The sequence below is a fragment of the Lepus europaeus genome, chromosome 13 (genome assembly GCF_033115175.1).
Source record: "Lepus europaeus isolate LE1 chromosome 13, mLepTim1.pri, whole genome shotgun sequence".
In the NCBI taxonomy this organism is placed as follows: domain Eukaryota; kingdom Metazoa; phylum Chordata; class Mammalia; order Lagomorpha; family Leporidae; genus Lepus; species Lepus europaeus.
In genome coordinates, this window is record NC_084839.1 from 62,581 (window position 1) to 84,447 (window position 21,867).

Here is a 21,867-nt window from a genome sequence, read left to right on the forward strand (position 1 = left end):
GTGCAGTAGGTGTGTCCTGGCTATTCCACTTCTGATCCAGCTCTTTGCTAATTCACCTAGGAAAGCAGTGGAAGATGGTCCAAGTGCTTGGGCCCTTGCACCCATGTGAGAGACCTGGAAGAAGCTCCTGGCTTCGGATCAGCTCAGCTCTAACCATTGTGGCTATCTGGGGAATGAACCAGTGGATGAAAGACCTCTCTCTGTGTCTCTCTCTCTCTGTCCGTAACTCTACCTTTCAAATAAATAAATAAAATCTTTAAAAAACAGTGTTCTGAGTCTCATCACTATGATAATTTTATCTTTCTGAAGTTTCATATAAATGGATTCATGCAGCAGAAGCACTTCATGATTGGTTTGTTTGTCCCCACAGAATTCATCTGTGTTTTAGGGGCTCATTCATGCTACTGCAAGAGTAAATAGTTAATGTAGTTTTTATTTATTTGAGGTATAGAAATAGAGATAGAGAGATTGACAGGGGGAAAGAGAGAGAGCCAGCACCCCCATCTGCTGGTCACTCTCGAAATGCCTGCAACAGCTGGGGCTGGGCCAAGGCAAAAGCCAGGAGCCATAAACTCACTCCTGATCTCTCACAAAGTTGGCACAAACCTAGTTACTTGAGTCATCACCACTGACTCCCCGGCTCTGCACTGGCAGGAAGCTGGAGTCAGGAGAGTGAGATGGGAGTGCACTCTTGTGAGAGATGGGGGCGTCTGAGCCGCTGAACTTGACAACTGCTGCCGATGAGCCCCTTCATGTTGCTGATACTGTTCCACGGAGCTCAGCGTGCAGTGTTCGCACTCCTCCTCTTGACAGAGCCCTTGACTACTGTAAACAAACAGTCTGCCAGCATTCTCATACAAACAGTTTTGAGGACATGCGTTTTCATCTCTCTGGAGCAAATATCTAGGACTGTAATTGCTCTCTCTTGGAATAAGTATATTCAACCTTAACTTTATGAAAAACTTCCAAAACAGATACCAACATATTTATGCCATTTTAAAAACAAAATAGGAATTGCTCCACAAACTTGCCAAATTTTAATGTTGTCATTTAAAAAATTTATACTGCTTCTGGTTTTGGTACCACTTGGGACATCTATAAAATTCGCAGTGTTTTTTTTTTTTTTTTTTTTCCCATTAGTCTCCTTGAGCAAAACAGCAACACTAGTGCATTAGCTGAAACTGGTTGTTATGATCAGAACTAACTTTATTTTTATTATGTAGCAGCAATCACCTAACATGTGCATCCCAGGTGTAGGGGACCCAGTAAGCAAAGAACTTGCTCATGGGAGGATCCAGGGCATGGAACATGGTGAAGAGGAATCAGGATATCCAGAGGGACAGATTTGGAGACTGAAGGGCAGTAGCCAGGGCTCCATTTCCTGCCTGGCCCATCCCGTGTCTGTCTGCACTACTGCTCCCCATTCCTCTGTCTTGGAGATGCTTTGGCATTTTGACCAGGGGATGCCACATGCAGTTTGTAGCTTCTGACCCAGAAGTCAGACCACGGTATCTTGTAAGTACCACTGCTTTTTAATGAGGACAGTGAGAATATTTTCTTTGAAATGAGGAAAAACAGAGTAGCTAGTTTGTTGTGTGTCAGTCCTCATAAGGTCTTTGAAGGAGCGTCCCTTGCCTGTCTCTCCAGGCCCAAGCACAGCCCTTCCCCAACAATTCCCCCTCTCCATGATGCAGATCACCTGTCCCAGGCCAGCTGCTGGGAGCAATGCTGTGTCCTACTGCCCAGGGCTTCCCCAGGCCCTTCCCCGCTTGCTGGGGTCTTCTCAAGGGGCACACTCTCTGTTGGAGCTAGCCTGACCTCCCCAGACTGTTTTTTCCCATTTTACTTTCACTTGATACAGGGATGAGTGTCTTAATTTCTTGGGTTTTTTTTTCTTTTTTTTTTTAAGATGTATCTATCTATTTGAAAGGCACAGTTTACGGGGGGTGGGGGAAGACACACAGAGAGAGAGAGAGAGAGAGAGAGAGATCTTCTATCCACTGGTTCGTTCCCCAGATGGCTGCAATGGCCAGAGCTAGGCCGATCCAAAGCCAGGAGCTTCATCCAGATCTCCCAGGTGGGTGCAGGGGCCCAAGGACTTGGGCCATCCTCCACTGCTTTCCCAGGTGCACTAGCAGTGAGCTGCACCACGTGCAGCAGCCGGAAATTGAACTGGCATCCATTCCCTTCTCTGCCACAATGCTGGCCCCAAGTGTCTTAATTTTTATTCCAGATTCTTTCCTCACACAGAAATAAGAATTCTAAGTGCAGACATTGTAACATACACAAGTAGGAATAGGGTTTATTGAACAATGAGAGAAAACACACATTCACTCATCAGTGTGGGCTGCCCCACACAGAGGAGCACCCAGCATGACTGAGCTGGAGGGTTGCCTGTGAAAGAGAGAGAGAGCTGCACTCCCTGGCGTGGTCTGTGGCAGAGACCTCCGCCCTGTTCCCAGCCTGTTTTTCTGAGTAGGTGGTGGTACCTTAATAGAACACACACATGGGTGGGGCCCTAGCACGTGTCCTGGTACTGGAGAAGAAGGTACATTCGAGGAAGGCGGGCGTATCAAGCCCACAGTTAAGGAGATAAGGTGACACAGCTGGGCTGTACTGCCTGCTTGCCCCATATCCCACCTGTATTTTAGCCATTTTGTGACCTGAAGATTCTGAGACTTTTCAAATGTGTCCCCCAGCATAGATTGGGGGTTCTGTGGACAGGTGAGTGGTGGAATGGGCAAATGCGCTCATGTCTGTGACTTTCAGGTGACGTTGTTTTCTCAAAGAAAAAGGACATGTGATTAGCACAGGAGGCGAGTCATGATGCAGTGGAAAGTGGGGAGTGACAGAAACTGGTGTGGGAGTTTCCCTTTTTCCCTGGGCTAGAGCAGCAGAGTGGAAGACAGCAGAGGGGCCAGCGCTTCTCCAAATCCAAGCACCAAGATAGAAAAGCCCACCAAAGTGTATATGGAATCTCAGGGGACCTCCAGACAGTCAAAAAGAAAAAAAAACTTGAAAAAGAGCAAAGCTGGAGGACTCACACACCCTGATTCAGAACTCACTGCAGCGGGACAGAGATTGAAAGAGTGAGGTCCTGGCATAAGGGCAGACAGAGTCGAACAGGGAGCTCAGAAAGCACGACCAGTGAGTGCGAAAATTGTGCTAAGATCGTTCAGTGGGGAAAGGGAAGTCTTTTCAACACGCTTGAGACCCTAAGTTAGCTCAGAATAGATCAAAGACCCTAATGTAAGACCAAAAACTCTAAATGTGATCAGGCCATGGGATGCAGCCTCCATGGCCGAGGATTGCGACTGCACACAACAGGCCCAGGGGAGTTGTGCACCACTTCCGCCAGGAAGGACGCAGGGAAAAGGCTCTGCTTGTGAGCAAGAGGCAGCTTCACGCCGGACCTCCAGTCTCCAGCAGCAGGAGAGGCAGAGTTTCCCGGTTCATGGTGTTCTGCTGCAGCAGCCTGAGCTCAGACACTGCCCCCTCTCTGCCTTCCCTCTTTGCAGCTGCTACTCACTCAGAAGCCCCTTCGCTAAGATCCTGAAGGGAACACATCCTACTGTGTTCTACTACTTCACTCTGATTTCTTATTCATACAGCAGGTGTTGCTAGCTGGCGTGATACTGCAGTCTGCCTGCTGACATTCGGGACAGCCTGCCTAAGATACAGGAAGGTAGGAATTGCTTCTTACTCACTGCACCACCGCAGCAGTCCAACAGTAACAGAAAAGTGCGGGACGACCTGGATTTTCCTGCTTCTAGAGACAGCCCCACCCTGTGCCGCAGAGAGACCCCAGGAATGCAAGCATTTCTGCTTCCTTCATCTGGATTCCAGAGGCTTTTGCCACCCTACTAGTGATTGTATAGGGTCTGTCCGTTTCATTCTTGGCTGTGTCTAGTGCCTAGAGCTAACTATGATACAAGACTTATTTTCTCTGTTTAAAAAAATTGAAGACTTAACAAATCTGAAAACAGAATTAAAAGAGTCTGGTGGATCCCAACCATAATTAAGGAAAATAGTGAAGTATCTTTATGCCAAAATGAAGCAAAACCAGCTCCTAGTTGTCATTGTGGTCCATGATGCCCTGGAAGTCTCCTTCCTGCCATTCCTCCACCAGCATCAATCCCAACTCTTTTTTTTTAACATTTATTTATTTACTTAAAAGTCAGAGTTACACACAGAGAGAAGGAGAGGCAGAAAGAGAGAGAGAGGGAGAGAGAGAGGGAGAGAGAGGTCTTCCATCTACTGGTTCACTCCCCAGATGGCTGCAATGGCTGGAGCTATGCCGATCCGAAGCCAGGAGCCAGGAGCTTCTTCCAGGTCTCCCACGTGGGTGCAGGGACCCAAGGACTTGGGCCATCTTCTCCTGCTTTCCCAGGCCACAGCAGAGAGCTGGATCGGAAGTGTCACAGCCTGGACTCGAATCAGCGCCCATATGGAATGCTGACACTGCAGGCGGTGGCTTTATGCACTATGCCACAGCACTACTCTCCCCCCTTTAATTCAAATTGGCAAACTTCCCTTCTGCATCAGCTGGTTCATCAAGTGATGCTTTCGGGTTAGATTTGGTGAAAGCAGCAATCAACTAAAGAGCCATGGGAACTGGAGAAAAGCAAAAACAAAAGGCAAACTTGTATTGTTAATTTTGAAAGTATTTTCAAAGTTTCAGAAACAATATGCATATTTTTTATTTTGTTTCTAAAACTAATCACCTAAAAAGTTACCTAGATTTCCACTGTGCTATATTCTGGAAGTTTAGGGATTTACCTTTTGTGCTTAGGACTCTATATAGTCCACTAGGAGTTAATTTTTTAAAAATATTTCTATATTTATTTGGAAGGCAATGTGGCAGAGAGAGTGAGGAAGAGACAGAGAGAGAGACAGAATATCTTCCACCCAGTGTGCTCGTTCACTCCCCAAATGGCCACAACAGCTGTGGTTAGGCCAGACTGAATCCAGAAACCTGAACTCCATCCAGGTCTCCCACATGGGTTGTAGGAGCTCAAGCACTTGGGCCATCTTCTCCTTCCCATGCACACTAGCAGGGAGTTGGATCAGAAGCAGAGCAGCCAGGACTTAAACTGGCTCTCCGATAATGGGATGCCGGCATTGCCAGTGGGAGCTTACCCGGCTATGCCACAACACAGGCCCCACTCGGACTTAGTTTGGAAAAGACTACCCTTTCTCCATCGAGGGACACAGTTACTTTTCTTCCTTTGTCAAAAATCAGTTGACTACGTTTGTCAAGGGCCGGCGCCGCGGCTCACTAGGCTAATCCTCCGCCTGCGGCACTGGCACACCAGGTTCTAGTCCCAGTCGGGGCGCCGGATTCTGTCCTGGTTGCCCCTCTTCCAGGCCAGCTCTCTGCTGTGGCACAGGAGTGCAGTGGAGGATGGCCCAAGTGCTTGGGCCCTGCACCCCATGGGAGACCAGGAGAAGCACCTGGCTCCTGGCTTCGGATTGGCGCAGTGTGCTGGCTGCAGCGCGCCAGCCGCAGTGGCCATTGGAGGGTGAACCAACGGTAAAGGAAGACCTTTCTCTCTGTCTCTTTCTCTCACTGTCCACTCTGCCTGTCTGCCTGTCAAAAATAAAAAAAAATTAAAAAAAAGAGTTTACCTCTGAGGGGCCGGTGCTGTGGCGCAACAGGTTAATGCCCTGTCTTGGAGCTCCGGCATCCCATATGGGCACTGGTTGGAGACCCGGCTGCTCCACTTCTGATCCAGCTCTCTGCTATGGCCTGGGAAAGCAGTAGAAGATGGTCCAAGTGCTTGGGCCCCTGCACCCGCAAGGGAGACCAGGAAGAAGCTCCTGGTTCCTGGCTTTGGATCTGCGCAGCCAGGTGTGACAGGCCTAAGTCCCAATTCTGCAGTTTGATGTACTCCTCGGGCTGCTACCATATTTGCATATCCGGAGCAGGAAAAGTGCCTGCTTTGTAGGTTATGGAGAAGATGAAGAAAGAGTTTGCCTGCCTGTCACCTGGTTCTCTGTGTTACAGCTGGTGTTGCTATAACTATAAAACTAACACTATTAGGGTCTTTTGGTCTATTCTGATCTTTTGCCTAGATGATTGCTTTTAAGTTAAAAATAGTAACTGAATATTTGTTTATACAAATTCTGTTAGGAGAAAGCAGTGTGACCACAAGCTGAGCTATCATATAAGTTGTTTTGACACTTTTTAGGAAACTTTAAAGCAAAACTGCTTCTAATTGTTTATCTGATTTCTTTGTGGTTGGAACAGCAGGCAGCTGCGTGTTATCCCTGATTAGCAGTTCAAATAAAGGAGTCAGTGACCCAAAGAAGGAGAGGAGGGGAAGGGAGAAGTAGGGGACAGAGGGACAGAGGGAAAGAGAGAAATATTTAATTCTCTTACTCTAGTGTTTATTTCTGCAAATATTGTTTCCTTGTCTTTTTCCTTGTGCTAACAGTCAGTGCTGTAAGAAGCTGAAAAGCTGTACAGGAACCACAAGCTGTGTCTTAGCTTCCTTGTCAAGGATTTTGCAGAAGGCAGACATCTTCATAGTCTTATTAGTGACTGGAATATCTGGCCATCACGTCTTCAGAAAGCCACAAAAAGCTTTTGTGTGGTGATTTGATTGGCCCTTTGACGTTCAAGTTCTGTTGTCTTTTGATAAAAGAATACCCACAGAAAAGTCCTATAAACCCTGCAAGGTGAAGGTTACTTATGAACTGACACAAACCAACGCTGGCTGGGCGAGGATCCAGCACAAACAGAAATTCTCACAATTAGGGGAAAGGGTAGAGTCTGTATTTAAAAGCTGGTTATATACATGTGATTGGTGTATACTTTAAGGTAATGACTTACAGACTGAAGCCAACCTATCCACGTACTGAGCACTCTCCCTTCCTTAATTCATCTTGACTTTTAGGCTTAGTTCGAAATTGCTAAGAAATTAGCAAAATTGATGATTTTTTATTGCTCCCTAAAAGCAAATCTGATGTGCTTTAAACGCAAGTGTCCATGGTGAAGCAGGGTCAGATGTCATGTTTCCTGGTGTCAGTCACTGACCATTTCCACAGTGATCCAGAGCACTGAAACCAAATGCAGAAATCAATGTTGTAGTCACAGGCAGGTCTCTAAATTGGGACTATTGAGATGCATATAGACAAAACATCCATGTACCTGGTTTGAAAATATTTGCAACTCTGCATTTGTGTTCAGATTGTAAAGAGTTTGCGCTTCAGGCCTTGTTGGAAGAAATGCCGCAGGACCACGCCGCAGAGACACAGGGAAATTCTGTTGATTCTGACACTTTGTATAATTCTGTTTTTCAAAAAACCACATTATATAGTATTTATTTTAAAAAGCAAAATGTAAAATATCTCTAGCTTCATCCATTTTAAATATCTTTTTCTCTGCACACAGAAAATTCTGTGAGCTTATAAACAAAATTTGGAACCGCTGGTTCCTGGGTGGGGTTTTATGGGCTTCTATTTGTATTTTGTGTATTTCTCAACTTTCATGAGGATGTTTCACTGTTTGAGGAGGAGAAACTGCTGTATCCCAGGTTTAGAACACCCCAGGAGTGCACTGACATGACCTGCTCTTGCACGAATCATTCTTTATCCAGCATGGAATCCTCAAGTGTTGGAAACTTCTGCTAATTACTTAAAAAATTTACTTACATCTTATTTGAGTGGCAGAGAGATGCAGAGAGCTCTTCCATCCTCTGCTCCACTCCCCAAATGCATGCAACAGCAGGAGCGGGGCCAGGCAGAAGTCAGGAGCCAGGAACTTCACCTGGTCTCCCCAGTGAGTGGCAGAGATGCAAGTGCTTCGGCCCCACCTGCTGCCACCAAGGATGCACATTGACAGGAGCTCGATCAGGAGTGGATCGGCCCCCTGACATGGGACACAGGCATCGCCAGTGGAGCTACTGTGCCAAACACCTGTCCCTTTTGCTCATCTTTATCTTCTTATCTGATCTGAGGGCACCATGAGGTATCTAGTAATCTAAACCTCATATGCTTATTAACTTTGAGATCCAACTTTAATAATGGATACATAACGCTATTCTCCTTGGATGAAATATTAAACATTTTTGATAAAAGTTACTTTGATTTGAGCCAAGAACTATTTTGTCTGAAGCTCATCATCATGTTTTCATCTTGGTGAACATGGAGAACAAAGAAAGGAGCCAGTGTTGTGGTGCAGGTGCAGTCCAGCTGCCGCTTGCAATGCTGGCATCCCATGTCACAGTGCCAGTTCAAGTCCTCACTACTCTGCTTTCCATCAGCCCCCTGTTAGAGTGCCTGGGAAAGCAGCAGAGGGTGGCCCATGTACTTGGGCCCCTGCCACCCATGTGGAAGACCCGGATGAGGTTCTTGGCTCTGGTTTTGGCTTGGCCTGTGCCAGCCGTTGCAGCAATTTTGAGAGTGAACTGGTGGCTAGCAGTGTGGTGCAGCAGGTTAAGCCACCACTTGCAATACCAGAATTCCATATGAGTGTCAGTTTGAGTCCCAACTGCTCCACATCTGATGCGACTCCCTGCTAATGCACCTGGGAAGGCAGCAGAGGGTAGCCCAAGTGCTTGGGCCCTTGCACCCATATGGGAGACCTGGATGATGGAGTTCTTGACTCCTGGCTTCAGCCTGACCCAGCCCTGGTTGTTGTGGCCATTTGTGAAGTGAGCCAGCAGAAGGAAGCTCACTCTCTCTCTCCCTCTTTCTCCCTCTCTCCTTCTAACTCTGCCTTTCAAATAAATAAATATTTTTTAAGACAAAGAACAATTATAAGATGAATGTTATTTTACATATATTCCTAGGACATAAATAGCCAAATCAATGTAAGATGTAGATTTAGGTAAATAAATGAAACCCTGTAAATATTTTTTTTAAGATTTATTTATTTATTTGAAAGTCAGAGTTACACAGAGAGAGGAGAGGCAGAGAGAGAGAGAGAGATCTTCCATCCGATGGTTTACTCCCCAACTGGCCGCAACGGCTGGAGCTGCGCCAATCTGAAGCCAAGAGCCAGGAGCTTCTTTGGGGTCTCCCACGCGGGTGCAGGGGCCCAAGGACTTGGGCCATCTTCTACTGCTTTCCCAGGCCATAGCGGAGAGCTGGATCTGAAGAGGAGCAGCCGGGACTAGAACCAGCACCAATATGGGATGCCAGCACTTCAGGCCAGGGCATTAACGCCCGCGCCACAGTGCCGGTCTCAAAACCCTGTAAATATTGGCCGGCGCCGCGGCTCACTAGGCTAATCCTCCGCCTTGCGGCGCCGGCACACCAGGTTCTAGTCCCAGTCGGGGCACCGATCCTGTCCCGGTTGCCCCTCTTCCAGGCCAGCTCTCTGCTGTGGCCAGGGAGTGCAGTGGAGGATGGCCCAAGCCCTGCACCCCATGGGAGACCAGGATAAGCACCTGGCTCCTGCCATCGGATCAGTGCGGTGCACCGGCCACAGCGCGCCTACCGAGGCGGCCATTGGAGGGTGAACCAACGGCAAAAGGAAGACCTTTCTCTCTATCTCTCTCTCTCACTGTCCACTCTGCCTGTCAAAAAAACAAAAACAAAAACAAAAACAAAAACAAAAACCTGTAAATATTAAATAGAATAGAAAGTTGCTAAAATGTGTCAGTGTCCATGTTAATGATCGTTATCATATTAATTAATCTCCTCTGACCTCTTCCTGTCCCTTTGGTTTGGTGTTTGTGTTCCACCTGCTTCACTGGACTGTCCTCTAGCTTAGGATTCATGTGAGCAGACAACTCTTTTGGTGGAAGCATGGAACAACGTTTACACTTCAATAAATCCAAAATATATCCATGCTGTTCACACTCCAGCAAGAGGAGCTCTCTTTTGTACAGAAATTTGCTGACTGGACATCTCCCTCCTTCCCAGGGAAGACCTTGGCTAAATTCCCAGATGAAAATGATTTGTGACTAAAGCTTACTTAGACTGGTTTCCCCTTGTCTGCAGCCTTGGGAGAAAGATAAACATCCTGCCTCCTCCCGATGCAGCTCTCAACATGTTTTGCTGCCATAGGAGAGGTGTAGGCTTGCTCAGGGAGTGCTGGGACTCTGCACTTTCCAATGCCATGGATTTAAGGGTGTGTTGTTCAACCCAGTGAATGTGACTGTGCACCAGATACCAGGCGTTCCAGGTAACATCCAGTCCTCGTTGTCCCTCAAAAGCTTCGCAAAAAGGCACTTGCAATGCAAAAGTAAGACAGAGCTGTGCTCGTCAGATTGGTTGGAAAATCTAAAGCAAGAAACGCTGGTACTGTCTTGCTTGTCTAGAACATGTAGCGACTATTTCAGTGTCAGCCTCATAACTGCAGGGCTGTGTCTGCCTCACTCCCACCTGGCTTGGAGAGATGCTAACTGAGCCTGTGTCAAGGAATGAATGAACTGTGCTAAGACTGATTAAGGCTGGGGTATCCAACACCGTAGTGTCTGTTTCCTTACAGGGCAAAGATCCTGAATTAAAAGCAAATGGAAACAACTTCAAATAAAAATGAAGTAACACAACAGCAGACCCCAGGTCTCCTTTTTCAAGGGCACTTTCTTCCAATGTAGCCTTTGTGTATAGAAAGACAGATAATAGATGACTAGATACAGGATCAATAGATAGGAAGCTAATAGATAAGTAAATCAAAACATAAAGGGGGGGGGATGAAATTTCATGTTGTCAACTTGGGTCGCTTAAATCTTGGTGTATGACAACTAAACAGAGCATGACAAGGGTTAGAGCAAGCCTTCCACCTGAGGGCATCAGATGGGATTTGCACAGGGTTACCAGCAATCCAAGGATTAGTTTAAAGAGGGGGGAAGAAACCACCTGAAAAAAGAAAAGCAGACATTTCATAAACTGACCTCTTCTGCCCCTATGCTCTCAGAGAAACTCAAGTCTTTCTGGGTCAGAAACTAGAGCTCTCCTGGAAATTCCTGGCAGACTCGGGCTGAAGCGTGTCTGTGTTTCTGCAGCATGACAAGGAGACGTGCACGGCTGAGACTGAGGGGCTGAAAGGGGGGCTGAGAGCTGCGTGTGTTCGGGAGCCGGGGTTGATGCAAATTCCACAGCGAAATTATGACTTTGATTTGGCTCTTATTCAGAGAGAGGAGCCCTTGGCGTCTGAGCAGAGAACCGAGGCTCTGGTCCTAAGTCATTCAGGGATGACTCTGGGGACACCAGAGCAGGGATACCAGCCGGCAGCTACTACAGCAACTCCAGGTGAGGTGTGTGGTGCTGCAGCTCTACAAGGCGCTGTGAGGTGGAAAGGGAGCCTCAGTACAGCTGAAAGGGTTCGCTGTGGGTTGTTGCGGGTGGCAGCACTCAGCCTCTGAGGTGTCTCTGCCTCCCTGCCTGTCTTTGCCCCAGGGCTGCTCGGTACACCCCGTGTCTTCCTCCTGGTGCGGCCCCTCTGACGGAGCCCTGACTTCGCTTGTGGCACCTAAGTTCTATCTTTCTTCCCCCCACCAAATAGCATCTCTCCTCCGCCTCTCAGTCTTCACAAGTTTTATTTTTTGGAGATCAAAAGTGACTCTAAGTTTCATCAAAGAGTATGTTTCCTGTACTTTTTTTGGTTATTATTCTCTATATTTTGGGGTTCTTTTTCAAAAAAAGAGACAGTATCTTTATTGTACCCTCTAGACACTAAAAAACTAGAAATTACTCAACAGTTATTTATTGCTGATCACACTAAAAAGCAGTCTTTATGTGTATGTTCAAAGGAAAGGGAGAATACGAGAAACACAAAATCTGATGAAATACAAAACCCCACTGTATCCATTGGAAAATGGTCTCTAGTATTAACTACCATGTGGGTTTTTTTTGTTTTCTGTGGTTTTTTTTGTTTGTTTGTTTTTTGCAAAGAAGCTGCTTTGTGCCTGCAGTGATGTAGGTAACCATCAGCCAGATCCTGCGATTGTCCAGACAGAATTCTTCTCCTGCCTGTGACTGCAAGGAAACAGTGCGGTGCACAGGGGTTGCTAGAGTAGGCAAGCAGAGATTTACAGACCTGCAACTCCCCAGCCTGTGTTCGCTGAGCTTCCTGAAATTGTTTGGTCAGATACTTGCCTTTAGACATGAATTTTCGTCTTTGACATAACATGGATGAAGGCTATGGGCGTTAGAACCTCCCTTTCCTTCCTTACCCATACCATCTACTCTAATGCTACTGTCTTCAACAGTTGCTGCAGCGAAAATTATTTCAAAGTTGAGGAGTGGTTGCACGTTATGGAGCACCAGGTTCAGGCCAGGCTGCTGCAAAGAGTTTTTGCCTGCTCATCACACTGGGGTGTGAAGACAGGTCTTAGGCATACAGGTCTTTTCTCTATTACTTATTAGGCCTACTGAGATTTACAGAATTTTAGGCTTAGATCAGAACTCAGAACTATGCCAAGTTCATATCTCCCACATAAGATAATCATTAATTAGCATGCATATATTTTTTGCAACTACCTTAAGAAATTCAAAACAGCATCCAGTTTGAAAGTCACTGACATGGGACAATCCTGCCACTTACAGGAGCCAGCATCACCGATGCTCAGTCGTCACACACTGGGGGATGCTCCACTCATCCTGCTGGCCATGACCACCATCTTTCTTTGTCTTTTTAAAAAGATGTATTTATATTTCTGAAATGGAAAGTTACACAGAGAGACAAAAAGACAGATCTTCCATTCCAAATGGCCACAACTGGAGCTAGGCCAATCCGAAGCTGGAGCCAGGAGCTTCTTCCAGGTCTCCCGTATGCAAGGCCCAAGCACTTTGGACCTCTTCTGCTTTCCCAAGTGCATTAGCAGACAGCTGGATCAGAAGTGGAGCAGCCAGGACTCAAACCAGCGTCCATATGGGATTCTGGCACTGCAGACAGTGGCTTAACCTGCTGTGCCACAGTGCTGGCCCCGGCCACTACCTCTTCTCATTCATCAGGAGGTAGCCTGCTGTCACAGGACTTGCTAAAAATTACAAACACACTCACATTTCACAGGTAATTAGTGGCAGAGTTGAATCCTCCCCCAAGTCTTTGTGCCACGAGAGCAGCCATGTACCTGCCACCTTTGCTTTTGCCCACTTTCCACAGGAAGTTCTGTTTCTTTGATCTCTGGTGACTAGAGCAAAACCTGTTCAAGTCTTTTGGACAGCTCATTCATGTTTCTGGAAGAGGAACAGTATCTTACTCCTGTGCTTCCCAATAATTTGGTTCTGTGTTCCTAACTCATGTGGCTTATAAACTGCAAAACCAGTGACACGAGAGAAAAGTAGCTGGTTTGCAGCTCATGCTAGGAACACCCATCTTGCATGGGGCGGGGGTGGCTTCTCCCACAGCAGAGCAGAAAGCTGACCATCAAAGGGAGGAGATCCTATTCCTGGTTTGCCCCCAAATCCTGGTTTCTGTTGTCTGAGGCTGGTTATTAGCAGAGCCCCTCTTGCCTGAGAAGTGTCCACATTGAGGTACCAGCACACTATTGATAGGGCATTTAGAGAATATCACACTATTTTTTTTAATTTTTATTATTTTTTTAAAATTTTTGACAGGCAGAGTGGACAGTGAGAGAGAGAGACACAGAGAAAGGTCTTCCTTTGCCGTTGGTTCACCCTCCAATGGCCGCTGTGGCCGGCGCGCTGCGGCCGGCGCACCACGCTGATCCGAAGGCAGGAGCCAGGTGCTTTTCCTGGTCTCCCATGGGGTGCAGGGCCCAAGCACTTGGGCCATCCTCCACTGCACTCCCGGGCCATAGCAGAGAGCTGGCCTGGAAGAGGGGCAACTGGGACAGAATCCGGCGCCCCGACCGGGACTAGAACCCAGTGTGCCGGCGCCGCAAGGCGGAGGATTAGCCTGCTGAGCCATGGCGCCAGCCTCACACTATTTTTTTTAAAGATTTATTTTATTTATTTGAAAGACAGAGTTACAGAGAGAGGTAGAGACAGAGAGAGAGGTCTTCCATCCACTGGTTCACTCCCCAGATGGCCATAACAGCCAGAGCTGTGGCAATCCGAAGCCAGGAGCCAGGAGCTTCTTCTGGGTCTCCCACATGGGTGCAGGGGCCCAAGGACTTGTGCCGTCTTTCCACTTCTATCCCAGGCCACAACAGAGAGCTGGATCGGAAGAGGAGCAGCCAGGACTAGAACAGGCACCCATATGGGATGCCAATGCTTCAGGCCAGGGCATTAACCTGCTGTGCCACAGCGCCGGCCCCAAGATGTCACACTATTTACAGGATATTTTGAATATTTTTAGAATCTACCGCCGCTGACCCCGTAGATGGCCAGAGGGTCAGACATGAAGTGAAACAGACTGAAGTGGCTTCTCCCCTTGATGCCAGAACTCACACTAACAACAGTGCTGGGTAGCCAGGGGCTTCCTCCAGCTTCTCTCTCCATGAAAGTCTCTCTGGGGTATGTATGTGGGTGAAGAAGACAAGTTCCTGAAGTGTGAAGACTGCTTTTTAGTTCAGTAGACCTGTGTTCCCTAGCTAGAGTCCTTAGTCAGGGCCTAAGGGGACAAGTCCGACATTCACAGCTGTCATTCACTAACACTTGTCACCGGCCACTCAGTAGCCACTCGAGATATGCCGAGTGTGAACCCTAACAGTTGTCCTGTGAGTGGATGAGACACTGAAGTAATTCTGAGCAGTAACTTACCACAGAGCTGTCAATAAAAGAGCCAGGATTTGGACAGGGAGAGAGAGTGAAGAAATGGAGCGGTCACAGAGATTGAACAAAAATGCACAAAAGTGGAACAGAACATTGAACGGCCAATGCCTCTGGAAGGATGAGCATCAGGGCACTGTTGGGGAATTCAACACTCCTTCAGTTAACATGGATCTGATTTCATTGCATTCCAGTGGTGCTGTTAGACTCTGGGGCTCTCTGTAGAAGGCACTGCCTGCAGCCCAGCAGCTCCGTGACAGGACACCTGGTGAGGCCATCACAGCCCACAGTGCTGAGTGTTGCACACGTGCAGCACAGGGGCCATGTGGAAGGCCACCGGGGGGCCCTGCAAGAGTAGGATGAGAACAGTAGGCAGAGGGAGGAAGCAGGCACAGTCAAGCAAGCAGGGTCATCAACCTCTAAAGACATGGAAGGGCCAGGCCCTGTGGGAAAGGGGTGAGGTGGGCCTGCAAGGGGAGGACACTAGTATACAATCTAACAATGTTAGATTAATAACCAAAAGGAGATCAAATGCATTTTCAAAAACCTGCTCAAATTGTGGGTTGCAATCTTCTACAGGTGGATGGTGTATAAACTGAGGGAGGATAGTGTGTCCAGAAAAGGCCAGTCCAGAAGAGTCCACAGGGCTGGTGGCCATGCAATTGTGAGGTTGCAGTGACAGGGCCGGCGGACATGCGGGGAGGAACCTGATGGCCAAAGGGACAGGAGACATGTATGGTGAGTTGCATTTTTCAAATTCTTCTCCCACATCTCTGCCAGTTTTAGCAAAATGCCTCTAAACTACCTGATAATAGAGAATTCCAGAAGGAAGAGAGATATGTATTTTCATTTCTCCCCATTGTTGGTTCTTAAGAAAGTGCAAGGCTCCTGTTGGATCCAGTGTTGGAGTTTCCATGTCCGCCATTGGTTCTGCACAAGATTTGCACTGAATTCTGTTCCACCCTTGGGCATGTTCTAAATCTCCCTCCTCATTGTTCCCATTGGTAGAAGATTACAGGATTAAACTGTTCCTCTAATGACTGGTGCATAGTAGGCATTTTCAGTTTTAGCTATTGATGGGTGGGCTCTGCGTTCAACTACTTGTTTCTGTTGCAGTCACCACTGCCTTGGTGAATTAGTTCTCTCAACATTGATCTTGGCACCAAAACCGTCAAACAAAATGGCAATATATCTCCATTAGTCTTTGCTCAGTGTCGTGCTGGGTGCAGTTTGCTGAGTGTTAATTTTATGTCAGTGCATTGTTTGATTGAAATAAACAGGCTCTGTTCAAAGGTTAATAAAGGCTTATTTGGGGTCAAAATATGAGTGATGCAAACCCAATGACATTTAATGAGTCTTGCAAAGTGTTCCAGAGTAGTGAGATTTTGGTCAGACATGACAGTAAATTTTCATTATTCAATACATAGAAGCATACATTGGCTCAACCCAATAAGGTGGGCATTAGGTGAGTGGGGACAAATTCTCACAGGTTGGAGATTTTCTTTCTTTCTTTCAAAGACAGAGTGATAGAGGGACTAGACACACACACACACACACAGATCTTCCATCTGATTCATTCCCCAAATGGCCACAATAGCCAGGATTGAGACAGACCAAAGCCAGGTAATAGGAACTCGTCTGGGTTTCCCACTTGGTGGCAGGGCTCCAAGCACTTGGGGCTTCGTCAGCTGCCTTCCCAGGCATATTAGCAGGAAGCTGAATCAGAGCTGGGGAGCTGGGACTTGAACTGGCTGTCTGGCAAGGGATGTGAGTGTCACAAGCAGTGGCTTAACCTGCTGTGTCAAAACGCAGCCCTAGAGTTGCCTTTCTTTAGAACATGGTTGGCTAAAAACATCCTGAGAAGGAGGGCACTTGTGAGAACAGGGAGGGATGTGTAGACAAAGAGCACAGGAATTCACAAGGCTGCTCCAAGTGGCCAGGACGACAGGCCCCGTGTGGACAGCACCTACGCCAGACTGAGCAGGTGGACGATAAGCCTGAGTTCCATCTGGACACTCCTCAGAGGGGCCTCCACATGCATGGTGGGCATATAAGGGCAGTTCGTGCCCAGCGTTTATCTGTCTTACTGGAAACCTCAGACAGTGGGCATTTGCGTTTATTCTTATACTTCCTCTACTTTTCACAGATTCAGTGATGGAGAAGGAAAATTATGGAAAATAGTGACAAGAATCTTGACTTTAGGACTTGGTTCCAATTCATTCAAAAATGAACTTCTAGTTATTTAATGAACTTGAATGTTGAAAATACAAGTCAAACACTGCCTCAGAATGGGCATGGGTTTTTTTTTTTTTAATTTTTGACAGGCAGAGTGGACAGTGAGAGAGAGACAGAGAGAAAGGTCTTCTTTTTGCCGTTGGTTCACCCTCCAATGGCCACCGCGGTAGCGCGCTGCGGCCAGCGCACCGCGCTGATCCGATGGCAGGAGCCAGGTGTTTATCCTGGTCTCCCATGGGGTGCAGGGCCCAAGGACTTGGGCCATCCTCCACTGCACTCCCTGGCCACAGCAGAGAGCTGGCCTGGAAGAGGGGCAACCAGGACAGGATCGGTGCCCCGACCGGGACTAGAACCTGGTGTGCCGGCGCCGCAAGGCGGAGGATTAGCCTAGTGAGCCGCAGCGCCGGCCTGGGCATGGGTTTTGAAAACAAACTCACTGGGTGTGTGAAGCTTCAGGGGACCAGACAACCCCATCTTCCTTCTCAGAAAGAGTGTGACCAACAATGTTAGCAAATTCCTGACAGTTCAGCGTCCAGGAGTCAGCCCTGGAGTCCAGAAGTGCCTTGACCCTGGCTGCAGGAGAATTCTCCCTCCACATTTGCAGAGGAACAGAGCTGTGCTATCCCAGGTAAGACTGTTCCCCACACCAGAGCTTACAACAGCCCAGATTAGGGTTTTCATAGATGTATTTGCAGGAAATGCATTCCAGAAAACCACATTGCCCATTTGGATGATAAATTACGTACTCAAATGAGGTCAAATCGCAAATGTTGACCATACAGTACCAGCTACAAGTTTTGAGGCCTGAGGCTGTCAGACCCAATGATGTATTTTAAAGTCTAAATTAGGAATTAATGGGGCCTGGCACCGTGGCACAGTAGGTTAATTCTCTGCCTGCAGTGCCGGCATCCCATATGGGTGCCGGTTCTAGTCCCGGCTGCTCCTCTTCCAATCCAGCTCTCTGCTATGGCCTGGGAAAGCAGTGGAAGATGGCCCAAGTGCTTGGGACCCTGCACCTGTGAGGGAGACCCAGAAGAAGCTCCTGGCTCCTGGCTTCGGATAGGCACAGCTCCAGCTGTTGTGGCCATCTGGGGAGTGAACCAATGGAAGGAAGACCTCTCTCTTTGTCTCTCTCTCTCACTGTTTGTCATTAATTAGAAATTAATGAAAACAAGTTAGGTTTTGTGCCCTCTAGAATGTCACTCATATGCGTTTATAATTCCACAAGGGTTTTGGTATCTTACTGATGTCAGGAACATGAAGAAGGACGAGAAGCGGACACCAGCCTTTGTCAGGGTGGCCAGACTGAGGAAGACATCCCTCAGCTCTGTCACCTTGGGTGCTGTGTACCTCAAAGCATTGTTTGAATTTGACCATCAGTCCTGGGGATGGAATTGCTGGTGTCACCACTCCAATGGTACCTGAGCATGAGTGCTGAGGACCTGTGGCTGTTGTCACCACTCCGATGATACCTGAGTGTGAGTGCTGAGGACCTGTGACTGTTGTCACCACTCTGATGGTACCTGAGCATGAGTGCTGAGGGTGTGTAGCTGTTGTCACCATTCTGTTGGTACCTGAGTGTCAGTGCTGAGGACCTGTGACTGCTGTCACCACCCCGATGATACCTAAGTGTCAGTGCTGAGGATCTGTGACTGCTGTCACCACTCTGATGGTACCTGAGCATCAGTGCTGAGGACATGTGATTGTTGTCACCACTCCGATGATACCTGTGTGTGAGTGCTGAGGGTGTGTGACTGCTGTCACCATTCCGATTGTACCTGAGCACGAGTACTGAGGACCTGTGACTGTTGTCACCACTCCAATGGTACCTGAGCGTGAGTGCTGAGGGTGTGTGGCTGTTGTCACCACTCTGATGGTACCTGAGCATGAGTGCTGAGGATGTGTTACTGTTGTCACCACTCCAATGGTACCTGAGCATGAGTGCTGAGGACATGTGATTGTTGTCACCACTCTGGTGGTACCTGAGCATAAGTGCTGAGGACCTGTGACTGTTGTCACCACTCCAATGGTTCTTGAGCATGAGTGCTGAGGACCTGTGGCTGTTGTCACCACCCCGATGATACCTGAGTGTGAGTGCTGAGGACCTGTGACTGCTGTCACCACTCTGATGGTACCTGAGCATCAGTGCTGAGGACATGTGATTGTTGTCACCACTCCGATGATACCTGTGTGTGAGTGCTGAGGGTGTGTGACTGCTGTCACCATTCCGATTGTACCTGAGCACGAGTGCTGAGGACCTGTGACTGTTGTCACCACTCTGATGGTACCTGAGTGTCAGTGCTGAGGACCTGTGACTGTTGTCACCACTCTGATGGTACCTGAGTGTGAGTGCTGAGGACCTGTGACTGCTGTCACCATTCCGATTGTACCTGAGCATCAGTGCTGAGGACATGTGATTGTTGTCACCACTCCGATGATACCTGTGTGTGAGTGCTGAGGGTGTGTGACTGCTGTCACCATTCTGATTGTACCTGAGCACGAGTGCTGAGGACCTGTGACTGTTGTCACCACTCTGATGGTACCTGAGCATGAGTGCTGAGGATGTGTGACTGTTGTCACCACTCTGATGGTACCTGAGTGTGAGTGCTGAGGACCTGTGACTGCTGTCACCACTCTGATGGTACCTGAAAATGAGTGCTGAGGACCTGTGGCTGTTGTCACCACTCCGATGATACCTGAGTGTGAGTGCTGAGGACCTGTGACTGTTGTCACCACTCTGATGGTACCTGAGCATGAGTGCTGAGGGTGTGTAGCTGTTGTCACCATTCTGTTGGTACCTGAGTGTGAGTGCTGAGGACCTGTGACTGTTGTCACCACTCCAATGGTACCTGAGCGTGAGTGCTGAGGATGTGTGACTGTTGTCACCACTCTGATGGTACCTGAGCATCAGTGCTGAGGACATGTGATTGTTGTCACCACTCCGATGATACCTGTGTGTGAGTGCTGAGGGTGTGTGACTGCTGTCACCATTCCGATTGTACCTGAGCACGAGTACTGAGGACCTGTGACTGTTGTCACCACTCCGATGATACCTGAGTGTCAGTGCTGAGGACCTGTGACTGCTGTCACCACCCCGATGATACCTAAGTGTCAGTGCTGAGGATCTGTGACTGCTGTCACCACTCTGATGGTACCTGAGCATCAGTGCTGAGGACATGTGATTGTTGTCACCACTCCGATGATACCTGTGTGTGAGTGCTGAGGGTGTGTGACTGCTGTCACCATTCCGATTGTACCTGAGCACGAGTGCTGAGGACCTGTGACTGTTGTCACCACTCCAATGGTACCTGAGCGTGAGTGCTGAGGGTGTGTGGCTGTTGTCACCACTCTGATGGTACCTGAGCATGAGTGCTGAGGATGTGTTACTGTTGTCACCACTCCAATGGTACCTGAGCATGAGTGCTGAGGACATGTGATTGTTGTCACCACTCTGATGGTACCTGAGCATAAGTGCTGAGGACCTGTGACTGTTGTCACCACTCCAATGGTTCTTGAGCATGAGTGCTGAGGACCTGTGGCTGTTGTCACCACCCCGATGATACCTGAGTGTGAGTGCTGAGGACCTGTGACTGCTGTCACCACTCTGATGGTACCTGAGCATCAGTGCTGAGGACATGTGATTGTTGTCACCACTCCGATGATACCTGTGTGTGAGTGCTGAGGGTGTGTGACTGCTGTCACCATTCCGATTGTACCTGAGCACGAGTGCTGAGGACCTGTGACTGTTGTCACCACTCTGATGGTACCTGAGTGTCAGTGCTGAGGACCTGTGACTGTTGTCACCACTCTGATGGTACCTGAGTGTGAGTGCTGAGGACCTGTGACTGCTGTCACCATTCCGATTGTACCTGAGCATCAGTGCTGAGGACATGTGATTGTTGTCACCACTCCGATGATACCTGTGTGTGAGTGCTGAGGGTGTGTGACTGCTGTCACCATTCTGATTGTACCTGAGCACGAGTGCTGAGGACCTGTGACTGTTGTCACCACTCTGATGGTACCTGAGCATGAGTGCTGAGGATGTGTGACTGTTGTCACCACTCTGATGGTACCTGAGTGTGAGTGCTGAGGACCTGTGACTGCTGTCACCACTCTGATGGTACCTGAAAATGAGTGCTGAGGACCTGTGGCTGTTGTCACCACTCCGATGATACCTGAGTGTGAGTGCTGAGGACCTGTGACTGTTGTCACCACTCTGATGGTACCTGAGCATGAGTGCTGAGGGTGTGTAGCTGTTGTCACCATTCTGTTGGTACCTGAGTGTGAGTGCTGAGGACCTGTGACTGTTGTCACCACTCCAATGGTACCTGAGCGTGAGTGCTGAGGATGTGTGACTGTTGTCACCACTCTGATGGTACCTGAGCATCAGTGCTGAGGACATGTGATTGTTGTCACCACTCCGATGATACCTGTGTGTGAGTGCTGAGGACCTGTGACTGCTGTCACCATTCCGATTGTACCTGAGCACGAGTGCTGAGGACCTGTGACTGTTGTCACCACTCCGATGATACCTGAGTGTCAGTGCTGAGGACCTGTGACTGCTGTCACCACCCCGATGATACCTGAGCGTGAGTGCTGAGGACCTGTGACTGCTGTCACCACTCTGATGGTACCTGAGCATCAGTGCTGAGGACATGTGATTGTTGTCACCACTCCGATGATACCTGTGTGTGAGTGCTGAGGGTGTGTGACTGCTGTCACCATTCCGATTGTACCTGAGCACGAGTGCTGAGGACCTGTGACTGTTGTCACCACTCCAATGGTACCTGAGCGTGAGTGCTGAGGGTGTGTGGCTGTTGTCACCACTCTGATGGTACCTGAGCATGAGTGCTGAGGATGTGTTACTGTTGTCACCACTCCAATGGTACCTGAGCATGAGTGCTGAGGACATGTGATTGTTGTCACCACTCTGATGGTACCTGAGCATAAGTGCTGAGGACCTGTGACTGTTGTCACCACTCCAATGGTTCTTGAGCATGA